Source organism: Aythya marila (assembly GCF_965140915.1).
Source record: "Aythya marila genome assembly, chromosome: 4".
In the NCBI taxonomy this organism is placed as follows: domain Eukaryota; kingdom Metazoa; phylum Chordata; class Aves; order Anseriformes; family Anatidae; genus Aythya; species Aythya marila.
In genome coordinates, this window is record NC_139045.1 from 21,831,664 (window position 1) to 21,853,087 (window position 21,424).

Below are 21,424 nucleotides of genomic sequence, written 5' to 3' on the forward strand. Positions count from 1 at the left end.
GGTCTCCAGTCTGCTACATCCCTTGTAGCTCACTATTGTGACTAAATTGTCACAATACGACTATTGTCACTAAATCTTCCAATAATGTTCATAATCAAATGTCAGTGTTATTTTTAATTGTTGAGTCTAATCATACACCATTTAAAATCGAATTATATATATCGTTATGCCTTGCCTAATTTTACAAACATTTCAGATTGTTAGTTCTAAAAATAGAAACCTGAAGATAGTGAGGGTTCTTGCTGAGGGTTTAGTGTTGTAATTTCTCATGTTCCACAGTTTCATGGGACTACAAATGCTGCAAGCTAAGGAATCAATATGTTGGTGATACTAGTTTATCTAAACAGATGTTTTTCCAATGACAAAATATCAGTGAAGTGTGCTACTATGTATTATTCACCAGCTGGGGAAAATATGGACCGGTTTGAAAGGGAAAGAGTGTTTACTATGTGCTACCTCTGTAGGAGTAATTACATGTAGGCTATAAAAGAAATCATAATTAAAAGTACACCTGAAATATTCTATCAAGCCATTGTCAGAGAACAGGTCATTTTATGTAGTATTCCAAATGACTATCTGGAACCGTACACGTAGAATCATTCTTCCGTCACATTCCCTGGCACTTTCTGAGAAACAACACAGGCCCCATATGAAAGAACAAGTGCAAATCATTTCTGTTTTCATCCTCGGGCTACTGTAGATTGTATAAATTGTTTGTAACTTTTTTTGTCATATTTGAAAAAATAACTTGATATGCGTAGGTCAGAAACCTGGAAGTACACGTATAAATAATTTCTGACTAGAAGCATCCAACACCATTGTAATACTTGAAGTAATTCTGAAGCAATTAGAAAGCAAGAAAGCTGCTACAGAGTGTCATTAGCCTTCTGATACTCCTTTACTAACAATTAAATGTTTCTAATTAATACTCTAGTACTTATTCTCATAGATGAGTACTTGAGTGACCATACCACCAGTACTTACTCTAAATGTTAGAACAGTCCTATAGTGGTATAAATAATAAGCACCCACCTACTTATTATATGCATGAAATTTAAGCATAAGAGAAATTTCAGCCCCAAACCAGGAAAATTCTGTGAAATTACAAAACAAGGACATTTTAGTAACTAGAGAAATAGTATTATCCCTAATTAATTCTTATACTGTTCTTTTCATTCAAGAATTTCACAGCTTCATTAGTAATATGTCAGTGTTGCACAACACTTACTCTGTGATCATTTACAACTAGAAGAAACATTTGACGTACTTCCACTACCTGTATAAAACTACGACAAAATGTGCTCAATTTTTTTTCTCCTTTCTAAAGAGCATTTTGTTGTGGCCCTTTACTGAACGAACCAAAAGTAAGCATTTCTGAAAACTGTACCTATAAAAAGCTCTGTAGAATAATTTTGATCTTTATTCACTGAGTTACTTGGGGTATATGGACATGATACAGTAGAGTGCTGTGTTCAGGCACTGCAAAGTCATGTCTGTGAGCACTGGTATATCTACATGGCCGAGAGCATGCCATGTCACCAGTTTTATTTTTTCATCATTTTAGCTTAGCACTGTATGCAGACTAATTAGTGTTGCCTCTTAGAGAAGGTAGCTCACCTGCATCAAAGCTGCACCCTGTTGCTACAGCTGTACTGCTCCAGCTCCAGGAGCAGCTCCTTGTGAGCACTAAGGCTCTGCACGGTGTTCCATGCACAGCATGTCTTGGTCTCCACACCAAAACCAAGAGTTTCAGAAGAGCTTAGTCATACTGAAATTAAGTTCAATTCAAACTACTAAACAACCCTGGCCATTTCAAACATTCTCCCCAGAATATAATGGCTCTGTTTCTCTCTAAAAGCAAATTCTAAATCTACCATTAGATTTGGCCAGCTAGCTGAATCTTAACATTAGAAACTGCACCCAATCATTCAGCAGCTGGTAACTATTATTGACAAGTAATCCTTGTACTTTTAACACTTTGTTTTGCTGTGAAAAAGTTGATAAATGTAATGGCTGCATTAAGCTGAGCTAATTTATTCCTTCTCATAGAAGTGCAAAGGATGAACTGCTACCTCTCAATTAAACCTTCTCCTTCAGCACAGCATATCCAGTGGAAGAGACATTTCAACTGAAACAAAGCACTGTAAAATTACAAGTTTTGAACCACGAAAATGAGTCACAGAAGTGATTTTCAACATCAATTTTTCTTTTGACCAACAACTACTTGAAGACTAACATCTCATTATTAAACTGACTATAAATAGTATTTTAAAGTAGCCTGTGCTGGTTTTGATTATCTGTCCTGAATTAGAGACAGCTGAAAGACGGTATCATTTCCTATTCAGAACACAACATTGAGGGATAATTAAAAGAAATTTTATCTCAACATAAAATCATGTATTTTTGAAGCACTCTGTTCAACGGCTACTTACACACAAAACTCTAAGTGGGATCAGCGGTAGATTTGAATGAGCTTGATCAAGCTTTTATTTATTTATTTCACATGGTAGCCATGAAAATTGATTTCCCATTTTAACAGAATAATTAATATACAAGTAGAAACTTAGTTATATTGTATGGCCTTCTGATATTCAATGAAGGGTGAAAACCTATTTATGTATGTTGAATCAGGACAATCTAGTCCAGAATGAAAACTCGATATTTCAGAGCCAAATGTAAATTAGATACAAAACAAAATTATTTCTACAAATACTTTAACAAGTTATTTTGAATCATTACTGCATGCAAGAGAATTAAGAACCACTTAAGTATTCTGTGGACGTTAATGATCAAATCAAAACTCATCAGTATAAATTCTTCAGCCAGCTACACATATAACTTAATCACTAGTTCTTGCCTGAGAAAACATTTTACGGTATTTTCAGAAGATGAGTATTTTCAAGCTATTTCTTGGGTCTTATTTTCTAAATGTGGTACTTGATCACACACCTTTAATGTGCAACAGATACATAGGCAATCCCTTGTAATGGCCTCACAGGGCATTCAAGGAATGGAACTCACTGGTTGTTCAGTGACTGAGATTAGCCATGAGTTCTTTTAGCCAAGTACAGAATCATTTGTTCTTGTTAGCACATGTGGTATTTGGATTCTTTCCCTCTTGTTGATGAACTCAGACTTAAAAAATACACCAGGCAATTTTCACCTATAAATCCTTTTCATCCTTAATTTAAGGATGTGATCTATGCAAATTAATCTCATCATTTTCTATTACGAGATTATTCTCGTAATATTCAAAATTAACAGATACTAATACAAAAGTAGTCTTTGTATGTATCATACAGTACATATCCTTTAAGGGCAAAAAATGCAGGTATGTATTTCAAGTGCAACACATTCCCTTTCATACAAAATCTTCACCTCTGCAACAGTTTTCTCTGGATTTCTAACCTCTCTAGCCTACTCTTCTTCCTACAGACTACTTATGAGTACCGGTGGTCAGAGAGACGGCGGTGAGATTAGCAACATAACCTATTCCACAACATCTCAGGAACAGTTTCCTCTGAAAGGTACTATTGCACTGAAATGCAATCACAGCATATTCTGAAACATAATTTTAAACTTGCTTGCTCACTCACTAAGACACATAAGGGCGGAAAAGTATGATGGAACAGCTCTAATGACTTTTTCCATGAGATTTAATATGTATATAAATTGTAAATTATTAATTGTCATTTATTCTGAATGCAATTTCTGATATGCATCCCCAAATATTATCACATAATCTTTTAAATTGTAAAGCAAGTATATTTCTAACAGCGAATCATATAATAATTAAATACACCATTAGATTTAAAACAATTATAACATAATGGAAATGTAATTCTTTGTTCTGGAAAGCTTTACAAGAGCCAAAGAAGCGGTACATTTCAAAAAGTGATGATGTATGACACTGTGTTCTCATGAGATAGTACCAAGTTTCAAAGCCAGCACATTAAAACACAAAATACAAAAATGCCTTCTTTATAAGTAGGTTAGAGGTTGTCTTTTTTAAAAGTACTTGGTGATTTTTTTTTAAAGGTAATTACAAAACATATTTCACATCCAACTCATTCTTTGAATGTATTTTCACATTACAAAGAATGTTTAACTCATTTTTTTCTTTGTACTATGACTGCTTAGTCAAAATTCACAACAGACTTTAAATGATCTTGTCATAGTTCTTTATGACAAATACTGCACTACTTGGGCATTTGCACTGTAGTGATGCTGCACAGCAAAGGAAGGGAAATGTCTCTGTAGTCTATTTTTACTTTGTATCTACAACCTGTTGACAATTTTTCCTAATGTTTTTCCCCACCAGAATATGGTTTCTGAAACAAAATCTTTCATGAGAAATAGAAACTTAGAGTAATTTCCTTCAAATTGTCATTAGATGTGGATCCAGTAAAGCAGAAATATTTTGAGATGGCACTGATCCATGTCAGAATGTCTGATCTGCTGGACTGCTGAACATTTTCAAGTTTGTCTTTATGGCCTCAACTACTATCATATGCTATTTGCAGTTCAGATGCCATATATCCCCTGCAATCAAAATGCGTCAGGCAGATTGGTTTGCTAGAACTCGTCAGCCTGGAAAATCTAAGGCTGGAGTCTGCTTGACAGAAATCTAGAAATTCATATAGGGTATGGAAAAAGTCACTTGGCAACGATTAATTCACTATCACTTCTAATACAGAGATTAGAGGCTATTAAATTAAACCAGGTTATAAGAGGTTCAAAACAACAAAGGAGTTACACCTTCTCACACAAGTAATTAAGCCATGAATGAACTAGACCTATCCATGGGAAATGGATGGCAGTGGATTCACTATGTGGAATTAGGCTGGAAGCTATCAATATATATTTGCCCTGTTTCTGTATTATTCCCTAGATATTCATAATTGATCAAAAACAATATTGTGCTTTATATCCTCTCCTCTCCGTTACAGGAAGTTTTTCATGTGTTTATACTATACCTCAATTTTTCCTATAGCTAAACTGCAACAACAGTCCTACTAGTATCCTGACAGAATGTAAGACTATTTTTTACGGAGCCACTCTGTAGCTTTATTACAGTTCTATCTGCAGATACACAATGGCTCATTTGAACACAGTTTAACACCAGATGTGTCCCAAATGACATACTCCCAAATTCCAATTTTTCATGACCTCTGAAACAGAATATAACCCAATCGAAAGTTTTCAATTCCTGTTTCTGGTTTCTTCCATGCACAAGCTGTATCTTATAGCCCACAAAATATCCAAGTAACCTTATTATATTATAAGGTTTTATTATAGGTTATATTGTCCTATTTCCTTTATTTGCATATTATTCAGTGGAGAAAGAGCCAAAAATATACAAAATGGATTGCCATTACCTTTTTTTTTTTTTTTTTTTTGAAAATCTGTCTTTTGAAATATTGTGCTAACAGTTCCCGACAAGAGGCGACAGCAACATGGTGAAAAATTATACATTAACAAATCAAATCTCATTATACATTATATTGTTTCAGGCATTTCATTGTAAACCAGACTGGCTCAATATATGTTTAACAATGTAAGCCTTCACAAAATATTAGGTCTAACAGCTATTAGTGATGAAGTCCTATTTTGTTCATAAGGAAGAAAAACTTCATTGATGTTTTGTTCATACTCCTTATTTCTTCCTATATATATTTGGTAATTTTAAAAGGAAGGATAATAGTTGGATTTGAACTAGTGGGCTACGCCCAGTCTTAAACCGATGTTTTCCAAAAGCAGAAAAAGTAAATGTATTCCTCAGTACTGCATCTAAATCAGAAGATTCTGTGACAAACAGGCACATGACATTTAAAAAAATGTTACGGGGAATATATGTTTCAGGTAATCACTTTTGATATTATCAATATAGCACGTTAACATTTCAAGAGGTGTAAAACAATATGAATACCATTGTCTTTTATATATGTTACTGTTTTCCTTAGCTCTTTTGAAAATTGTCACTTACACACTATTTAGAATAAACTATTTTGAAATTTGTTAAAAATACTTGTTCGCTCTGAAGAATTAGAAAAAATACCTATACATTTAATTTATTCAGTAATCATAAATGAATCAGAACAAACAGCACCTCATCAAGAACTTGCTTTTGTTAATCTGTATTTTTTTTTTATTTTGTATTATTATTGAACTTTCTTTTCCAGAAAAAATGGTATCATGGGGCACCAACTCTTCATTTATTTTTTTTCTTATAAGTCTTTTAAGTTTGCTTCTGATGTAAAGCTATTGAAGTCCATCACAAAATCCCATTGATAACCCATGTAGTACCTCATTAGGCCATACTATTCCTTGACTCCCAAGAAGAGCAACATAAAGGGGATGTACTGTTTTACAGTGCTTCTCTGAATGAGACCTTTAGTGTGAAATAAAACAAAGATATATATTTTTTAAACTTGGCAAGGATTTGAAGGCACTGCTATGAATGAAAACACAAATGTACAGCACCTTAAGGGACTGTGGATCAAAACCCTCTTGGGGTTTGCCCTGAAGTTCTATGCCCAGCCATCTCTTTTAGTTGATCTTTTCAAATATTGCAAGATTTTTTTTTAACCATCTAAAAAACCCCTAACTTCAAAAGATCTGTAAAGACAATGTTATGTCTTCAAGTAATGACAGAAGTTTGAAAAGGTTTCATCTAACAAAATGGGTACTTTTCTGTAATATTTTTGTTACAAAAATCTGTAACATTCTTGTTGAGCACTCTCTTATAATCTTTGCTATGGACAAGATACATATATCATTGCTTACATTTATAGGGACAATGACACCACTATATGTTAGGATCAAACTTTTTTTGATAAATATACTTCAAAGCAGAAATACCCAGAAAAATAATCCACTTAACCTATAAACATATATGTAGCTCTAACATTCCGAGCAGCAGTTGTCTAAATAAAAAGTGAAACAAAATTAAATTCAAAACATGCTAATTCAAAAGAAAATAGGTGCCAAGGTGATTCATTTGCTTTGTTCATACAACACTGAAAATATATACAATAAAACCCTTGTTTGCAAATGTTTACTCTATCAAAAACATCATTAGACTACACTTCCTAGACAGCATGCAGAGTAAACTAATACATACACGGTCTGCAGGTGTTGATTGGACATCTCAGCTCAAAATGAGTAACACAAACAAGGCTACAGCTAAATTGTCCCCTTTATACTTTAGAACTAGAGTTAATGAATTCCAGAGGGACAAAGTACAGAAAATTTAAGATCTATTGAAAAATACAGGCTGAAAAGCAAAGAAATGGAAACAAATAGACATTACACATAAGCTTATATATTTTGTCAGTCTGAATCAGGTAACTTTCCCAAGGTATTTGCTGAAAGTACAAACTCAAATAGCTTTTACATAACACTATGTGAAACAAATGCACAGATTTACTGCCCCAGCTACAAGCTCAATATCCAATATATTATCAATACAATGCTGTACAAGTCCCCATGTGTGGCTAACAGAAACTCTTTATTCTGCTTGGTGAATTAATGAAGATATTATTGACAGTTAAAACCCTTTGATCCTTATCAACATATAATGCTAGGAAGGGAATATTTTTCTCCACCTTTGACAAGACAGCCTCCTCTACATAGAGGAGCCATAGAATGGCTCTGGTTGAAAGGGACCTCAAAGATCATCTAGATCCCCCCTGCTATAGGCAGAGCTGAGGAGGGTTCCTTCTTACTGTGCTACTATTTGTAGCTGTCTGGAGATAACATCATACTATTTTTTCTTTCTTCACACTTGCTTGTGGTCAAAAGCAAATACTTCGTAAGAACTTGCATAATACTTAATTATGGGCATATATATATATTTATTTATTTATATATATATACATGTATATACATATATACTATATATATACATATATAAAAATGGGCATAATTCTGTTGACTGAAAACTTAGGCATATGCCTTTAAAACATTGATGATAATTAAATTTAACTTCATTTGCTTTTATGTTAAATATATCACTATGTTTCTGATTTTAATGACCACCTCATTCAACAGCATCACAAAAATCAGAAAAAAAAAGTTCCATTGTAGCCTTTTTCCAACAACTTTCAAACAAATTGTTCTGGATTTTAAAAATGATTATATAGTAACATGCTTTAGGAGACACATCATACCAGTCACACACACTACAGTAATCCATCTAAACTTTTTTAAATTTCACTAATCCAAAAGTGATTCCTAGTACTGAAAACGTGTGAACACAATTATTGTCAGCGCATGGAGCTAACAGAGGAAACAAATGTGTGCCAGGAAATTTGTAGCTAATGTTCTCACATATTGTGGAGGATACAGAAAACACAGTCAAGTCCTAGTTTTGTGGGTGGAATAGTAATACCCCTTCCACTACTGAATGAAGTAGCTGAAAGAAACATGTATTTTGTGTTAAATAGTTTTCAGTCACAGTCAGGATATTTCAAGTAAAAAACAGTACACCTACACACACAACAGCGAACAGTAAAGGTTTGCTAAATTTCAACAGGATTCTTTGTTAGTCTTAACCTCTCTGATTTGGTATCTTCCTGTGTCTTAACTCAAAGAAATGCATTTGTTTATCTCGCTATTCAATTCAAAATAGCACATACATCCACCATTTTTAATACCCATCTGCATATCAAGAAAATCTGCATGACTGTGCTGTAACAATGTCTTCTAGCATGTTAACACTATAGTCTTACTGTAATGAATACCTAAGAACCAAGGACCATTTCCCTTTACTATCCCTTTTTAGTCGTGATTGGAAGAAATACTGGATGACACAAAATCTCAATGACTGGATGACACAAAATACTCAAGCTGAACTAATCTGAAGGGTTTTAGACATTTCCCCTCCATTTTGGGGTCCACATTACTACATCAGCTGTCACAATAGTATGTGAATACTTCTCTGGTAACACAGAAGTCCATTTTTATGCTGTTTTTTTACACATCCTCATCAAACAGACAAGACTGAATTGAGTCTCAGCTCATCCTGTTTCCAGTTTGTCTCTGACAGCAGATATTATCTGACGTATATAAAAATTTATGTACAGTAATTCTTCTCTGGTGCATATTAGGTTAGATGTTAGGAAGAACTTCTTTACTGAAAGGGTTGTTAGGCATTGGAACAGGCTGCCCAGGGAAGTGGTGGAGTCACCATCCCTGGAAGTCTTCAAAAGACGTTTAGATGTAGAGCTTAGGGATATGGTTTAGTGGGGACTGCTAGCGTTAGGTCAGAGGTTGGACTCGATGATCTTGAGGTCTCTTCCAACCTAGAAATTCTGTGATTCTGTGATTCTGTCTTTCAAGCTTCTGCCAACTCCCAACACATTAATTCCTGAGACACAAATTAGGCTAATCTTTTTGAGCCCAGCTATGGTTTTGGCCTCCATAACATCATCTGACAACGTGTACTACAATTCCGTTATGTCATAGTATCTCAACCACAACCACTTTTCCTCTGGCTTAAGATTTCATTAGTTTCATTAATGGTCCATCTCTTTTGAAAACCAGAAACAAAGTATTTCAGAACATCTGGATTGTTTTAACAAAGCAGGTACACCCCATATCATGCCTGACATCATCCGCCTGCTGTTATTTCTAGCACATGACATTACACTGTACATGAACCTCATACATCACTGAGGTTTCTTCCTCTTCTAACCTTACCTTTGCATGATTTAAGGTCAGGGATAACCCATCTCACACAAATAAAAAAATAATATGTAATTCAACAGAATTAGAAATCATTACATATGATCTCATAGCTGTACTGTAAAAAGCAGAGAAGAGGAAGTGACCCAGTCTTATCTGTACTGAAGATAAAAACCACTGCCATTGTTCTGAGGCATCACTGTGAACAGGACTGAGTGTATTCCTGAAAGGCGTAAAAAGCACTAACACTATCCCTGGTGACCAGTAAAGTTTATTCCCACTGCTACACTGGGTATGAAGATGGAGGTGGCTAAAGGACCTAATTCCACTTCTTCAATAATCTCTGCAACTTTATTATTTAATATATGGAGATACAATGACTGAGCATGCTCCCCAAAGAGCCATAGGAGAAGCAGCATTATACAGTGCAGGCAGCGTATGAAAATGCTTCCTTGGTGTGTGAAACAACACCTACCCGATATAAACACTGTGAATGTTACAACTCAATGACCACAACAAACAAGTATAAAATCACTGCCTGGACTTAAGAAGAGAAGGAAAAAAAAAAAGTCTAGAATTGAACTTCGTAGTTGAAGGAAACAGGAAAGGAAAATAGAAGGAACTTTACTTAGGAGACAAGTTCCAACACATCTCACATCTCATAAAGGAATTTCTTATTCAATTTTTTATCTTTTTCTTTAATTTGAGTCCTTGATGCAACTAATGTAGAGAAATTAGAAAGTACAGCAAGTAGTATATTTATATAGAGACAACCAGACAACCTAACACTACAATTCACATCACTGGGGTGAAAAACAAAGACTTTGTAAATTCCTATCAAAAGAAACACCAAACAAGCGTGTCATCCAGTCAGTGAAATCCACCTTTTACTTAAACACTGAAATATGTTCTATGTAAAGCAATGCCATCAGCCCAAAGGCACCAACACTTCCAGAAAAATGTGAAAAACACCTCAACATAAATGCAGATTTTTTAATCTATATTCAAGAAACTGGGAGAAATCAACCTATGTAAAAAAAAAAAAAGAAAGAAAAATGGCCAATGCACATCCTGAGCTTCTCTTCCCAGCGGAAACTTTTTTCAAAACAAGAAAGCAAATTCTTTCTTCCTTCCTACTGGAAACACACACAATCTGAGGTTGTGATTTAATTATAACTACATAATAATCTCAATTTCTGAACAGCAACCAAACAGTTTTGCAGGATAAGTAATTCTGACTGAAAATTGCAAAGGAATAGAAATTGTTCAGAGCCTAACAACGATGTTTCATGATATGAAGGATTCTCATGTGAGGGAAAAGCAGAACCAAGGGGCCTTCTGCAATTTTGCATAGAGAAAAATAAAGGCAAAACACTTTATCTCAATATTTAAATTTTTGCACTTCTAGAAAAAAAAGAAATGTTAGCAGTTGCATACTATGGCTAATGGGATATTCTTAAGTCTCCTAGATGACTTACAAAGTATTACTGACTTTCATAATTCAATTGCTCTTTAAAAATTCTTATTAGGGTTGCAACTGACTTGAAAATTTTAAAACTATTTCTCATAAAAAACACCACGTTTTCTATAACTCTTCTAATAATTTACATAGTTTTAGCTGCAAACATAGCTATGGTAGAAATTATTAAAAATTCACCATAGCAGTAGCTGTTTAAGCAGTTTATCAAATAAAAGAGCAACTTTTTATATAAGAAGTCCTAAGGCAAGAGCCTGATCTGGAAGGTGAAAGTTGAGAGTGGCTTCACGACTTTCATAATATTAAGGTGAAACTGAATCCTACTACGAAGTTTGTCATGGATTTTCTCTTCAGAAATGCAGAACAGAAACAAAATGCAGGATTTTCTCTTCATTTTACTAACAAAAATATCTATTCTGAGTCATCATTGTAACTGATTTCAGAATAAATGTTCCAAGACTTCATATCTCATTCATGGTTCCTGTTTAACTATTTTTTTTTTTTTTTTAAAACAGACAAACAAGAAAACTAATGTTTTGTCCTGGCTATCGGGGGAGGTCCCAGTTGACTGGCAGCTAGCAAACATGACGCCCATCTACAAGAAGGGCTGGAGGGCAGACCCAGGAAACTACAGGCCTGTCAGTTTGACCTCAGTGCCAGGGAAGCTCATGGAGCAGATCCTCTTGAGAGTCATCACGCAGCACTTACAGGGCCAGCAGGTGATCAGGCCCAGTCAGCATGGGTTTATGAAAGGCAGGTCATGCCTGACGAACCTGATCTCCTTCTATGACAGAGTGACGCGCTGGGTGGATGAGGGAAAGGCTGTGGATGTGGTCTACCTTGACTTCAGCAAGGCTTTTGACACCGTCTCCCACAGCATTCTCCTCAAGAAACTGGCTGCTCTTGGCTTGGACTGGTGCACGCTTCGTTGGGTTAGAAACTGGCTGGATAGCCGGGCCCAAAGAGTCGTGGTGAATGGAGCCAAGTCCAGTTGGAGGCCAGTCACTAGTGGCGTCCCCCAGGGCTCGGTGCTGGGGCCGGTCCTCTTTAATATCTTCATCGATGATCTGGACGAGGGCATCGAGTGCACCCTCAGTAAGTTCGCAGATGACACCAAGTTAGGTGCGTGTGTCGATCTGCTTGAGGGTAGGAAGGCTCTGCAGGAGGATCTGGATAGGCTGCACCGATGTGCTGAGGTCAACTACATGAAGTTCAACAAGGCCAAGTGCCGGGTCCTGCACCTGGGGCGCAATAACCCCAAGCAGAGCTACAGGCTGGGAGATGAGTGGTTGGAGAGCTGCCAGGCAGAGAAGGACCTGGGAGTGATGGTGGATAGTCGGCTGAATATGAGCCAGCAGTGTGCTCAGGTGGCCAAGAAGGCCAATGGCATCCTGGCTTGTATCAGAAACAGTGTTACCAGCAGGGCTAGGGAGGTGATCGTCCCCCTATCCCCCTGTACTCGGCTCTGGTGAGGCCGCACCTCGAGTACTGTGTTCAGTTTTGGGCCCCTCGCTACAAGAAGGACATGGAGGTGCTTGAGCGGGTGCAGAGAAGGGCGACGAAGCTGGTGAGGGGCCTGGAGAACAAGTCCTACGAGGAGCGGCTGAGGGAGCTGGGCTTGTTCAGCCTGGAAAAGAGGCGGCTCAGGGGCGACCTTATTGCTCTTTATAAGTACCTTAAAGGAGGCTGTAGAGAGGTGGGGGTTGGTCTGTTCTCCCACGTGCCTGGTGACAGGACGAGGGGGAATGGGTAAAGTTGCGCCAGGGGAGTTTTAGGTTGGATGTTAGGAAGAACTTCTTTACCGAAAGGGTTGTTAGACATTGGAATGGGCTGCCCAGGGAAGTGGTGGAGTCACCATCCCTGGAAGTCTTTAAAAGACGTTTAGATGTAGAGCTTAGGGATACGGTTTAGTAGGGACTGTTAGCTGTAAGGGTGGACTCAATGATCTTGAGGTCTCTTCCAACCTAGAAATTCTGTGATTCTGTAATTTTCTCTAGGTTACTGACAGCAATAGACTGAGAAGGAACAATTCTGAGTGAGATATTCCCACCCCACAATAAAGATGTCTTAAGCTACAAAAGGCTACCTATGTCTGTCATTAAAGATTATAAAAGTTCTACATGACTTTAGATGGTGAAGTGTTTGGAGATAATTAAACACAATTGTACCATAAACTACCAACTATTTGACTACCAACAGTTACTAACAAAGTTTTTATGTTTCTTTTTTCTCATCAGAACTATTGACTGACTTCTGCTACATTCAAGGCTAACCATGGTGTTGTTCTTGGTGAAAGAAGTGACATTAAAAGCACCAAACATATTCTAATATATTTATAGAAATTAAATACATTTTCTCATTTCCACGCTTAAAAACGATTATGCTGAAGTAGATACAATGCAACTCTTTAGGACATTTTTTTCAATTGATTGCTGCATTTCCTTTGCTTGCTTCCTGTATATGCTATAAATAAAAAATAAATCACCTTTTTGTTGAAGACAAAAGCAAAATATAATCTTTCTGAACCCTATCATATTTCAGATTTCACTGCTAAGTTTTTTGAGTTTGTTTACATATACGTGAGGGAAACACATCACTTTAAAACACAGCCATCCTAATACTGCAATAGGTATCAGTCTATTGACTACTGATGGATGTCCTGGATGAATGACCTAGGAGAGGACAAAGGTGACGTCTCTGCTTTGCTGTTCAGGACGTCCACAGACTGCCTACTACTAAGACAAGTGGTCTAACTTTTTAAAGCTATTACGGTAACTGGTATAACTGATTTAGTGTAAACCTGTAATTAAAAATGTGTTTTAAAGAAAACTATGTTATTAAAAACTACTGCTGGAAAGACACAAGACTCAATAAATATGCATTATAGACAGCATTTAGAAAGTAATTTCTCACTGGTTAAGAACATAGAATAACCTCAGTAGCAACCTTTACAACTGATAAATCACAGAAAGGTTTAAGGCCCTGCAAGACAGCCAGTGAACATGAGTAGGTTATAGATTAAGGAACAAAAATTGAAGTCTGTGGCACAACTGTGAAGCACGAGTACTTTGTAATACTATACAATATCTGAAATGAGGGCTATATATTCCTCAAGGCTTCATCTAGGGCTTTGAATGGTTCTTGGATCAGTGAATAGCTTATGTAAGAAAATAAAAATAAAATTAATCCAGTTTAATACGGGAAAAAAAAAAAAAAAAGAGAGAAAGCATGTCATGACTTCCCCTATTAATCTGAAATTAATCTGAATACATTTATTTTAAGACAGGATTTTCTATTTGTGGTCTTGAGTGTTCTTTGAGATTTAAAGATTAATTCTTTTTCTTTCAGACTGTTTCCTGCACATGACTGCCTTTACAGAAGGCTATAAGAAGTTTCAGCTGTTGAATAGCCTCCTTCCAATTTCTATTAAAAACACCTTTCTCTGTTCAAAAATAAAGTTTGAAAGAGCAGTTCCTGACGTGTACTGGAATTACTGCCACTGGTGTCTGGTTTTCACCTTCAGATATCTGCTGTTAATAAAGATATTTAAATTTCTAATAAAAAAAAGACAACTTTTTAACATTGCATTTAAAAACAGTGTTATCTTTTTCCAGAAAAGGAAACAGATGTCATGGTAGAGCCATATTTTAATCAACGCAATTACAAAAGCTGCAGTAGAAATAGAAGTGTAACCCAGGACTTTTTTTTTTTTTTTTTTTTTTTTTTTAAAAAAAAGTCAGAAAATGGGAAGTGAAAAGTACTAATGCATTTTATCAACATATTTGAAAAAAAAATCAAGAACTTACTGAAGTTTAACTGCTTAATATTTTAAAGGTGGAATTATTGTATTGTTCAACTCCATGCCTAGATATTTGCTAAGCTATGAACATTTAAATCATATCTATTTTACAGGAGAAATTCAGCAGAAACAAATAAATAACTAATTATAAGAAAGATTGTCTATTTTTTAAGAAGTGCAGATGAATTCAGAGGTTTAGGAAACAACTATGATGCACTTGTGTTCATCAGTGAGATTACTTCTTTCCTTTTTTGTATTCACATAAAATTTTCATTTGGAGCTATTACCATAAAGGCATACTTTCATTTTGTTAGGGACTACATACTGATAATTTTTCTTTCATTCAAGAATTTAAATAGAAAGGACTTAGACTGTCCCTTCTAACCCCAAAACTAATCTTATTATTTGTGCAAATTCAAATCAACATTTAAAATCAGCATGTTCAATATACAATAACTTTCGTGATTATTATCAAATAATTTTGATCTACAGTCAAAGCTCTGGGGAACTTTCTCACTTAAACAGCAAAAGTTCTGCAGCTTCCAAACCACCAAGAAACATTTTTGCTCCTGATGTAAAACATTTTCTCTCTGGGAATGTCTAAAGTTGTAAAACAAAAAATAATATTAAGATTCAGATGTGCAGAATTCCCCAAAATGTATCCACACCACACTATTCCAGCTCATTGGGTATATGAAACGTTTCCAAGGCAGATATCTGAGCTGCCTCTCAAAATCAGCATCTACCTGATTGCAATAAAAACTTCATTTCCTATTGTAATTTCACACTTTATAGGAAGATATTTTGTTCCTTCCATAAACTGTTTATTAGCTAATAACTGTTAGCTAAACTGTTTATTGGCTGAAGAATTTTCAACTCCAAAATTGAAAACATAATTAAAAAGCTTTCAAAACCTTTGGAACTGGACTGTTAACATCTCATCAAAAAGATAGCTGTTTATTTTTTTTTTTTTATCCACAATACAAGATCTTTCTGCTTGCGAAAATAAAAGATTGAATTCCCCCAAACAATCTTAACTTCAGGATCTGTGGCCTAAATCTTACTACATATAACAACAATCTTCACTGTATCATGGTATCTATCACCACATTATTCAGGGGTCATTACAAATAAAGATTTCCCTAATCAGTGTGTTAAATTATCATCTGCACTTACTTGGTTGCACTAAAACCTTTTGTACTCTGACTAGAGATTTTATTATCTGCTGAAAATGACCGTTGTAACAAAGACTTCAATAGACAGTTGCTGCGCAATTTAAAATTACATCTCAAAATTTAAAATTTTGAAATCATCTTAAAATTACATCTAAGTTTTACAATTCGTTACAATCCTTAATAGGAAAAAGCAGAAAAAACACAGAATCGTCAACAGATCACTAAGGAGATAATAGAAGTCCTGCAGGAGGACCAACTCAATAAGTTAGGGCCCTTCTGCCTAGAAGAATGGTACCTGAGATGGAGTGTAACAGAAATCTGGGAAATCAATAGTGGTATTCACTGTTTTTTTCAGGTAAAACTAACAAATATAAGTCAAAAAGAAGAAAAATACATAAAAATGTGCTTGTGCAAACAGGTCACAGTTAAACTGAGAAAAACCACTGTGTCTGTTTGTAACAGAAATCCAAAGTGTACAGAGGTTTGAAAGCCTATCAGAAATTCATGGGATAAAGCCTTCGGAATATAACCTTCAGCTTGGGAAATCCCTGAGCTGTGGACTGCCACATGCCAGAAAGTTTCATTTTATGCTTGATCTGTTATTTTTCCAAGACACTTTTGACTGGCCACTATTAGAGACAGGACATCAGACTAGAGGGTGATTTGACTGAACTGAATTCAATGCCTTTTTTTGTTTGCATGGAAGGAAAAAAAAAAAAAAAAAAAAAAAGCTTGGACAGATTTTTTTCATGTCCATTTTTTAATGTCCATTTGCATATCCTGTACAAAAGATCCTTTTACAATGACTAAGGTGCAAAACAATACACCCTCATCTCCTACCAACTGTTGCTTCAGTGAATACCAGCATTTCATTGAATAGCTGGTTGTTTTATTTCTTGCAACGCCAACAGAAATCTGCTGTGGTATACAGCAATGAAGAAGTTAATTCTTCAGAATTTACTACTAGGAAAAATTCCTTTAGAGAAATTTGCTACTATGAATAACATCTTTGTCTTCTGAAAACAGAAGGTGTTTTTGGAAAACATATTAACAAAGAGAGGAATAAAATGATCACAACTCAAGAAAGGTCCTTTAGGCACCATTAACACACAATTACTGCATCTGAACTGATTCACAGATTTTTATTTTATTTTATTTTTTATTTTTTTGAAATGAAACAAATGCTGTGACTTGGAGAAAACTGGTTTACCTCATGAAATATACCATTTACACGAAGTGGTAACTCCAATATCACCCTTTTACATTAAATGTAACGTATGTAATAGGGAAGAATTTGAAAACAGTTTTATCACTGCTCTCTACATTCCCCTTTCCCTCTCCCTAGTTCTGATGACACACTACTGTAATGGTAGGGTTAATTCCCAACAGCTTTACTAGCATTTAGTGTGTGGCTACAGCTGTGAACAATGGTTTCACTTAAGAAATACAATACATGTACATTTAGAGTTTATAGTATATAGTATGTAAATCTAAAATTTATACTGGATGAAAACAATCAAATAATCTTTTCCCAATAGGAAAGGAACAATTACTGCACTCAATTTGTTTTGCTGTGTTTCAGCTGAAATTGTGCTATCATTCACAATTCTTTTTTCTTTTTCCAAAGTGCACTCTGAAGTCTAATGAAAAGCCATAGTAAGACCAAACGCAGAATACCTCAAGCAACCTATCAGACCAGTTAGCTGCTACCAAGCATGCGTAAGTATCTAGGGGTGCATGGTACAGATCTTATTTCCTTCACTCAGTTAATAAGCAGAAGTCTGCTAGTACTATTCATCAGTGGAAGATGAGACTATATATACATCCAGTTTTATTCTTGCCTACCATTTTAAAATTATTTCAAAAAGCTGAGTCTAAGCTAGTGCAGATGTCAGGGAAGCAGCAGCTTTCTTCCTTTCAATATCTCCTGGCTAATTTTCCATCAGGAAGTATTTTCCAAGTAAACCAATGACTTCTTCGCAGCTTAGCTGTGAGTGTATGCAACAGCAGAGAAGTAGGCTGCTTTTATCTTCATAGTTTTTTAAAAGGCATACTCATACTTCATGACTTTGTTCTTGTCAAAGGAACAACAGAGAAGACTGGAAGCTCAGAGAACAGACTGAAAGAAGAGGTGGTCTTTAAGCTGCCCAGCTGCTCTATTTGCTATTAGCAATTTTCTCAGACTGGCTGCTTTCACTCCACTTTAAGGGAGCCGTGCAGTTGCCCTACTTAATCCTACTGATCTCGTATTGTGAAAAACGGGAAAACAATCAGCTGCATTCACCAATGGCACATTTCATGGATGACCCCATCTTCTTTTCCCCCACTGGCAGAAAATTGTGCAGAATACTACTCCATTCCCTCGCTGTAGGAGTGGAAAAGTATGTGCCACATACTTCTCGTGATTCCTGACCAAAACCAGTCACACCAGCAGAATTTCCCAGTACAGTTTGTTTTATCAGCTACACAGCTTGCCTTGTGAAGACTAGTCTTAGCAAATCATTTTGATATCTGTTTGCTGTTACTTTGTTATACTATCAATCACTATGTGCAGCCCAGTTGAGTTTATTTATAGAGGCAAGTTGATACTAGAAGAAATTATGCAAATCCTTCTCAAAAAAGATCAACAATCAAGTTTTCATGAGATTACCTAACACAAGTGATACTCATTTGAATTATAAATCTCCCCCACAAGAAGTTAGGACAAAGGAGCCTTCCAAGAGTAACAAAGATCCCTTTTATTAAACTTCAAGATTGTAGTGAATTGTAGCATCTTCTTTCTTCAAAAGGTTACAAAGGGGTTACAAAACCAGCCACTAAATTAAGGTTACAAAGGGGTTACAAAACCAGCCACCAAATTGATTGAATTGATATAAAACCAGCCCCAGATTGATTTTGCAATTTTTAAATTGCCTCCCTCTCACCCCTGTACTTTTTTTCTATAACTAATTTTTTTGTGCCTCCTGGAAGCCTTGCCAGCACAAGCCTTCTAATGAAATGAAAAACTGTATTTGCAACAAGAAGATCTTCAGCTGACGTTTGGTCAGCAAAACAGAAGTGGAGGATACAGGTTTTCAAACTGTTAAGTATGCGAGTTATCTATAATATCATAGTTTAAAGCATTACATCACCTGGAGCACTGTATCCAATTCTGGGCTCCCCAGTACAGAAAAGACAGGGATCTCCTAGAAAGAGTCCAACAGAGTGCCACAAAGATGATACGGGGCCTGGAGAATCTTCCCTATGAGGAAAAGCTGAGAGACCTGGGTCTGTTCAGCCTGGAGAAAAGAACATTGAGAGGGGATCTCATCAGTGTGTATAAATACCTGAAGTGTGGGGGACGGAGGATAGAGAGATTTGGTCAATCTCTTTTCAGTGGTTTGCGGGGACAGGGCAAGGGGCAATGGCCACAAAATGGAGCACAGGAAGTTCTGCACCAACATGTGAAAGAACTTCTTCACGGTGAGGGTGACGGAGTACTGGAACAGGCTGCCCAGGGAGGTTGTGGAGTCTCTGGAGATACTTAAGGCCCGTCTGGACGGCTACCTGGGCAGCCTGCTCTAAGGAACCTGCTTTGGCAGGAGGGTTGGACCCAATGATTTTTTGAGGTCCCTTCCAACCCCTTCAATTCTGTGATTACTGCTGATTATGTGGTATCTGTGCAAGGCTTCTAAAATATAGAATCATATTTACGATTTTCATATGGTCAAAGAAGTGTTTTCATCTGTGGAGAATGAGTGGTGCCACAAAGATTAGATGGAATTTTAAATCAAGTGTTTGCAATAATGATACATAGATCAAACTAATAAAGAACTGGTAATTATAACAAAGTAGGTGAAAACTGCAAAATTAATCTTAAAAAGGCAATAATATTCAACAATGCTGGTGCAGAGGTACCCAGTAATTTGGAAAAAAAGCAAGACGACTGTTCTACTATAGTAATCTAAACAAAAACTGTTTTACTCAATTTTATGATACCTAACACCACCTTACCACAATGACAGTCATTATACTATAACAAATTATGTGTTTCTATAACATAATTACATAATTATAAAGAAAAAGTCTCAGAAAAAAATCCATGCAGATTTTTGTTTCATTAGGTATTATAAAGAGTAGCCAACCCTGTAATTTTCATTTGTATCAATATTGTAATATTAGAAAAACAAATTTGGCAACATACTGGGGACTGTTGCTATGTAATAGCAGAGTACGTGTCAGACTTGAATACTGCATCACTGGTGGACATTTGCACACCAAGTATGACTGTGCTTTGTATCTGTAAAACTCACAGCAAACACACAGGAACACTACAGTGAATGTGCAGAGATCTGCCATGCTGAGAATGCAGACACCTCTGTGCTACCATTCATTGCCGTCTCATACTACATGTTTCAAACATCATCCAAGAGCAATCATTTGGACTTACTATCACCTTTAACTGCCTGTGAATACCTACTGATATTCATTATTTCATTATTAGGTATTTGGTATTGCTAGGGACTTGGGTCTTCTACACAGCAAAGCACTTTGCCACATGCTTGACTTTTCATACATGAGTAGTCCTGCTGAGTTCCACTGAATTACTATTAGGCATCAGGGTTAAAAATTAGCACTAAGTTTAGAACTAAAATATATGCCTATGTGATTTGTTAACTCAGTTGAGATGCTTTAAGGGAAGTGTTTTACTGTGTGCTTGTATGTTACTTTTTGTCACTTCGAAAGCCATGCATTTATACCTGTTGGTATAAACTGTTTTTCTTAAGATTTTACAGGAACTTACATTGTATTAGTACATAGTATTCTTTCTGAAAATTCAATATAGAAGTTGATTACTATTCTGAAAGCTTTCCTCAGAGAAATACTTATACAGATATCATCTATGGAATTGAATACCTCTTTTAAACACTGCAAGACATTAACAATGAATTTACTAATGGGTTCTGATATGAAGTTTTGCATTCCAGTGTGGAACTGGAGAAAAAAAAAAAAAAAAGGAAAGAAAAAAGGAAAAAAGCAAATGAATTGTGTCCAAGATGTACAAGCACAATAGGTATTTATATAAACTGCACATCTGCATCTCATGAATTTTAATTAGTGATATTTTTAAAATGAAATGTATTTTCAAAGTGAACCTAATCTGTAGTATATCCCAAAGGTAAAATGATCTTAACCAGGCAATGAACATTCCTAACTGCTGAGGTAAAGGAAGGGTTAATAGATTCTAACATGAAAGGAAGATCCAGAGAAGGAGAGTGCAATTTGTTTGCCACCAGTAATAATCAA